Here is a 5,758-nt window from a genome sequence, read left to right as displayed (position 1 = left end):
GCTCTTAAGATTACTTGATTCATTGACACTGCTCCAAATCACCAAAGACATACTAGTGCAAGATGCTCCAGTCCATCTCCACGTGCCAGTAAAATGTTGGAAAACCAGGAGCTGCTGCTGTAGCCATAATTATGCTGTAACATAATTAGTAACCAAAAATAAATCACAAGATTTACATTTAGACCTTGCTGTAAACTCAGAAGTTTGGTACAGTGTTTTATGCCCTGTTGACACATTTTGAGAAGGACTTCTAGAATTTTGCATCAAGAAGAACTTTCCTGTCCAAACGTGCCCTTTGCAGGTTACAAACACTTCAGATCTTAAAGGCTGAGAATTCACTGGTCCTACATCCAGACTGGTGGCTTTAGTGCAAGAACATAGCATAATGAAGCACACAAAAAAGATGCCCTTGCACTAGTCCAAGATATTGACAAACTGCACAGGTGGGTGCAGCATTGTAGTGTAACCTTGTGTCCCAGAGAAGGTCGTCCACCTGCAGCTGTGTAACATCAGAGTACCACAACTTCATGTAGCTCTGCAAACTCTTCAGTGTGTGTAGCTCTACTGTAACACTAATCTAGAGATCAGTATCATGTTCATGCCAGCTTCTACCAGATTTTTCACTGCAGTGGGCTGGAAGCTCTCACTAAGTGATCTGTAACTGAGCTTACTCTTTGGGGGGGCCAGGCGCTTAATGAATTAACTGCAGACACTCTTGGATGAGACAGATTATCTAGAACTATTTCAATCACAGAGATTACTTTGGTCATCCTGATGAATGACCTACCTGTATTTCAGAAGGATAGGGATAGCACAACTGTCCTAATTCTGCTGGACCTGGCAGTAGTTTTCAATACGATCAGCCATGGTATCCTGGGAATGGGGCATGGTGTTCTGAAGGGCCAATTCTGGAAGGAGATGCTGGAGGGCTTATTTATCCCTAAGGCTCTTCCATATCTATACAAACATGCAAAGGGAAGCCATTTGGGGTTTTAGTTAGGCCTCACCTTTATGCTGACCACAAACAACTCTCTCTGTTTTACATCTGACTCACATGAGAGGCAACAAAGGTGCTGAATCAATGCTTAGGTTCAGTAATGGACTGAGGCAAGGCCAATAAGCTAAAGTTCAGTCCTGACAAGTCAGATGCTGTTGATGGTGGGTTGTCAGCCCAGGAAAGTGATGATGAACCTGTTTTAGATGGAGTTGCCTTCCATCTAAGCAATCTTCAGTTTGGGGTGCTAATAAATACAGTCTTGTCACCGGAGGCTCAAGTGCCATCCATACCACAGTGATTTAAACCAGCTGGCACCCCCTACTGGAGAGGGGGACAGAGTCTGCCCAGTTATCCATGCTCTGATGATCTCCATTTTACACCTCTATACTGTGTTTCATAGGTTTACTGCCCTTACCTGAAGGGTGTAACCTGCTCTTCGCAAGTTACAAACACTTGAGATCGTAACTGAAATGTGAGTATTGTAAAGGCTCTGAGGACTGCTTGGAAGCAGAAGTCAGTCCAAAACACAGTTGCTAGGTTACTAAAGGCAGTCATTAGGAACATATCATGGTTTTTTTAGATTATCACTGGCTTCCCAGTTTCCATGCACAATTCAAATAGCTGGTGTTTACATTTAAAGCCTTTTATGGCTTGAGACCCTAGATATAATGGAGTTTGTGGAGAAAGGTCTCTTCCCACACCTGCCTGTTCAGTGAGATAACTTATTGTGGCTGGGGATGATGGGGAGTTGTACTTCAACAGCAGCCGGAGAGCCAAGGTTGCCTACCACTCATCTAAGGAGATCCTTCTCTGGCTGCCCCTGCTGTCTGAGATAAGAGACTTCTCAGTTGCACTGAGAGGAGAGCTGGTCTTGTGGTAACAAGCATGACTTGTCCCCTTAGCTAAGCAGGGTCTGCCCTGGTTGCATATGAATGGGAGACTAGAAGTGTGAGCACTGTAAAATCTTCCCCTCGGGATGGTGCCGCTCTGGGGAAGAGCAGAAGGTTCCAAGTTCCGTCCCTGCCATCTCCAAGCTTGGCTTGCAACCTTGGAGAAGCCACTGCCAGCCTGTGAAGACAAAAACTGAGCTAGGTAGACCAATGGGTCTGACTCAGTATATGGCAGCTTCCTATGTACTGCTCTGCTTATGCAATTCTCTCCCCAGGGAAGATGACCAGGCACCTACACTGATGCTCCCTTGGTGTGAAACCCTTTTTATTTTCTCAGGCATTTTAACATCTGATGAGACTCTAACCAATGCTATTTTTAAAACTATTTTTATTCTGCTGTTTTACAAAAATTCTCATTTTTGTTTTTCTCTTTTCCCTGTGAATCACTGTGGAAATACCTATTGAAGGGTTTTATAATAATTTTTTTGGCCTTTTTTTCTTTGTTCTTCTCTGATGTTATAGTGAGTATCTTCTGGCTGCAACTGGTTTAACTGCTGTAATGGAGCAAATGGACTGCCTTGATTCAGTCTGTTGACTGCTTAGGGGGGCCTTTACTCCACATCAGCCCTCCAGTTAAGAACAGCCCTGCTGGATCAGGCCCAAAGTGCTTCTAGTCCAGCACCTTGTTTCACACAGTGGCCCACCAGGTGCCAGTGTGAAGCCCACAGGCAGGAGCTGAGGGCATGCCTTCTCTCACAGCCCCACTAGTTAGAGATAATGGGAGTTGTAGGTCAACATCTGCAGGAGGGCCAAAGCTAAGTAACCCGACCTTACAATTTACATTTAAAGATTCATGAACCTCCTAGAGCAGGGATTCTCAACGTAGGGTCCTCAGATGTTATTGGACTTCAACTCCCATAATCCCTAGCCCGTGGCCTTTGGCTGGGGATTATGGGAGTTGAAGTCCAAAAACATTTGGGGACCCAACATTGAGAATCCCTGTCCTAAAGAAATGGGACTCTTTCATGAATGGCAGTAAACTATGCTTTCAGTCATCTACTTACAGGCTGTTGGCTTAGCACAAGTCAAATCATGTTGGAATTAGCTTGTGTGTGACATTTCTATGCAAGTGTGCTTTAAGTGAACAAAAAAGGATTGTCCCTGCCTCTTGGCTAAGACCTCTACCACAGAACAGCTTTCTAGGGAACTTGCCCCTGCTAACTGGGCAAGGAAGCAACTTTTAAAGTATGGGGGGGGGGTTCCCCTCATAACCTGTGAGCCCACCCCCCTTTTAAAAGATGCCTCCTTGCCCAGTTAGCAAGGGCAAATTCCCTGGAAAGCTGTTCTGTGGTAGAGGTCTTTGCCCCTGCCTCTTGGCCTTCTTTTTTGTTCACTTCAAGCACACTTGCACAGAATTGTCACACACAAGCTAAACATATGAGTCAAAGGTTTAGCAGGTGGAGACCAACTGCCCTTATTCAAGGCAGCATAGAGTCGCTCTCAAAGATTATGAGCCCTTTTGGGACAGATAACCACCTTCTGTTTCTTTTGCTATATAAACTGCTTTGAATTTTGTTGTAGAAAAGCAGGATATAAATGTCTGTAATAATAAGCATAGTATATTGAGGATTTTAGAAGGGGTGTTTGCACCTGAGACTAGAATAAGGGCCAAATGTTATTGTACTTATAGGAGTTGTTCCTCAGGGAAAGTTTGAGGAAAAAACATTTCTAGAACAGTGATTGAGGAAAAAAGGATACAAGATACAAACCAGAACATTAAAATCCAAAGAGTATAAGGAACACCAGTGGTTCATGTGTGGATTGGTAACTGGTTGGAGGAAAGGAAACAGAGGGCAGCAATAAATTGAGAGTTTTACCAGTGGAGGAAAGCAAGAAGTCGAATTCCCCCAGGGATTTGTACTGGGACCAGTGCTCTTTCACTTGGTCATAAATGATCTAGAAGTTGGGATAAGCAGCAAAGTGGCCAAATATGCAGATAACACTAAACTATTTAGGGTAGTGAAATCCAAAACAGATTGTGAGGTGTTCCAGAAGGCTCTCTCCAAACTGGGGGAGTGGGTGACAAAATGGCAAATGCAGCCCAATGTAAGCAAGTATAGAGTGATACATATTGGGGCAACAAAACCCAACATCACATATATGCTAATGGGATCTGAGTTGTCGGTGACTGACCAAAAGAGAGAACTTGGGGTCATGGTGGACAGCTCATTGCAAATTTTGACTCAGTGCACGGCAGCTGTGAAAAAGGCCAATTCCATGCCACTCTGTGAAGACAATACTGAACTAGATAGACCAATGGTCTGACTCAGTATATGGCAGCTATTTATGTTCCTATGAAGGGGATTGAAAATAAGAATGCTAGTATTATAATGTCCTTATACAAATCTATGGTGAGACCACATTTGGAATATTGTGTACAGTTCTGGTCACCATATCTTAAGGAGGATATTGTAAAACTCGAAAAGGTCCACAAGAGGGTAATCAAGATGATCAGGGGTCTAGAACACCTTCCTTATAAGGCAAGGGTACAGCAGCTGGGGTGCTTTACTTTGGAAAAGAGGCAACTAAGGGGAGACATTATAGAAGTACATAAAATTATGCATGGAGTAGAGAGAGTGGACAGAGAAATTTCCCCCCTCTTTTACAACATAACACTAGAACCAGGGGTCACCCCATGGAATTTGAATGTTGGGAAATTTAGGACCAACAAAAGGAAGTACTTTTTCACACAGCACATAATTAATCTATGGGATTCTCTGCCATGGGATGTGGTGATGGCCACCAGCTTGGATGGCTTTACAAGGGGCTTAGACAAATTCATGGAGGACATGTCTATCACTGGCTACTAGTCAGGTGGCTATAGGCCACCTCCCGCCTTGAAGGCAGGATGCCTCTGAGTACCAGTTGCTGGGGAGCAACAGCAGGAGAGAGGGCATGCACATACCTCTTGCCTGTGGGCTCCCCAGAGGCATCTGGTGGGCCACTGTGAAACAGGATACTGGACTGGATGGGCCTTGTGCCTGATCCAGCAGGGCTGTTCTTATGTTCCAATAGGCAAACAACAATGGAACTTTGGGTGTTCTTGGCTGTGAGCTGTTTATGGAGGCCAATATCTAGCACAGCATTCTGCATTCGTAATGCTGTACTGTGGAGCTACTGTACCCTTAAAGGTAGTCTTGGGGCTGCACCCAAAGAATTCCTTATCGTCCTGAATGGAGCACTGAATCATTCTGGGCCACACGGAAGTACCTTTCAGTGAAACATCTCTATGCTTCTTCACTGATGCACTCACCAGAGCTCATTGTGTCTTTATATGAAGATGGACACCTGGTTCACTTGAAGCTGGTATAAAAGGGGTTAGCTAAATTGGCTTAATTATATATGCAGACCTTTGGCGTGAAGAATACCTGGATAGAGTTTTTGTTATGCTTGGATTTGCTGGGGGATTTGTCTTTGTAGTTTTTCTGAAAATAAGAATACCTCACTGAAGTTCCAAGGCCATGTTTTGTTCCTGTTCAAGTACTGAAAGATGTTAAATAGTTGTTTTTGCATCAAGGAAAAAGGGTGGGGGCAGTTGTAATAGTAGCACTTCTATGGGTTGCCCCATTGTCCTGAATGCGCTGGATGTTGGCCAGTGACAGGCGTGCCTGTAGAAAGGTATGAAACTCAAGACTAGGTTTGGGGCAGATAAAATAGCTGCATATTCAAAAGGTGTGAATTGGTACTTTACAGCAGTAAAAGGAGCAGTAGATGCTTTTTTGATCAGCTCCTTCTGAACTGCCCTAAGGGAAAAACATCACAGTCGTTTGTCTAGCAAAAGACATTCTGTTCCACACCTGAATTTAAACAA

The sequence above is a fragment of the Hemicordylus capensis genome, chromosome 3, assembly GCF_027244095.1.
Source record: "Hemicordylus capensis ecotype Gifberg chromosome 3, rHemCap1.1.pri, whole genome shotgun sequence".
Lineage (NCBI taxonomy): Eukaryota > Metazoa > Chordata > Lepidosauria > Squamata > Cordylidae > Hemicordylus > Hemicordylus capensis.
Note: the sequence above shows the minus strand (reverse complement) of the source record.